Here is a 1,095-nt window from a genome sequence, read left to right as displayed (position 1 = left end):
GATTGTGAATAGTTGGGGCCCAAGCACAGATCCTTGCAGCACCCCACTAGTTACAACCTGCCAACCCGAAAATGACCCATTTATTCCTACTCTCTGTTTTCTGTCCGATAACCAATCTTCAATCCATGCTAGTATATTACCCCCAATCCCATGAGCCCTAATGTTGTTCAATAACCTCTTGTGTCGCACCTTATCGAATGCCTTCTGAAAATCCAAATATACCATATCCACTGCTTCCTCCTTATCTATTCTGCTAGTTACAACCTCAAAAAACTTCATCAGATTTGTCAAACATGATTTCCCTTTCATAAATCCATGTTAACTGAGGGTGCTTGTGCACAAATCTTTGATGGTGGCAGGACAAGTTAGGCAGGCTCTTCCGCTGCACCACGCGCTCTCACAATGCCTGGAACATTGTGGTGCAAAGCTGTGTTCATGGGCTATAAACAAGGCCTTCGAAACCAAAGAGAGCATACTGTTCTCCTGAAGATTGAGGGGGTTTATTGCCATGATGAAACATAATTTTTTCTGAGCAAGAGATGTGCCTACATCTACAAAGCAAAGAACAACACTGTCACTCCTGGTGGTAAACCAAACAAGACTCGTGTCATTGCAGGTAAGGTGACTCGTGCTCATGGAAACATTAGCATGGTCTGCGCCAAGTTCAGCAATAACCTGCCCGCCAAGGCTATTGAGCACAGGATTCGTCTGATGCTGTACCCTTCAAGGATTTAAAGCACCGTTGTACATACATTAAGAATAAATAGCAAAGTGGCCTAAAAAAAACTCAAAGCAGTTAATAAAACAGTTGGGGCTAGAATTTCCACTTCATTTCCAGCGGTTTTCTCGGCGGTACTGCTCATTTTCGGTGGAAAACCACCCGCCAAAAAATTTCCACTCCATTTCTCAAAGTATTCCGCTGGCATTTTCGAAATATCGCTGGGGAGTGGGCGTGCATCGGCGAAAAAAATTCTACCGTCCGTCCAAGTTTGGGCTCAGCAGTGACCCGTAGGTAAGATCGAAAAAAACGCCCACGAAAAGCAGCCGGAGCTGAGCAGTAGGTAAGTAGCCTTGCAAAGAAAGGTAAGTTAAAGG

General features: G+C 44.6%; 1 pseudogene; it reads left to right on the top strand.

Annotated features, from left to right (window-relative positions):
* Positions 1-402: 402 nt before the first annotated feature.
* LOC139277116 (large ribosomal subunit protein eL33-like) lies at positions 403-735 on the top strand (annotated as a pseudogene).
* The last annotated feature ends 360 nt before the right edge of the window (positions 736-1,095 follow it).

Source organism: Pristiophorus japonicus, chromosome 12 (genome assembly GCF_044704955.1).
Source record: "Pristiophorus japonicus isolate sPriJap1 chromosome 12, sPriJap1.hap1, whole genome shotgun sequence".
NCBI lineage: Eukaryota > Metazoa > Chordata > Chondrichthyes > Pristiophoridae > Pristiophorus > Pristiophorus japonicus.
This window is presented reverse-complemented; position numbering and strand designations above follow the sequence as displayed.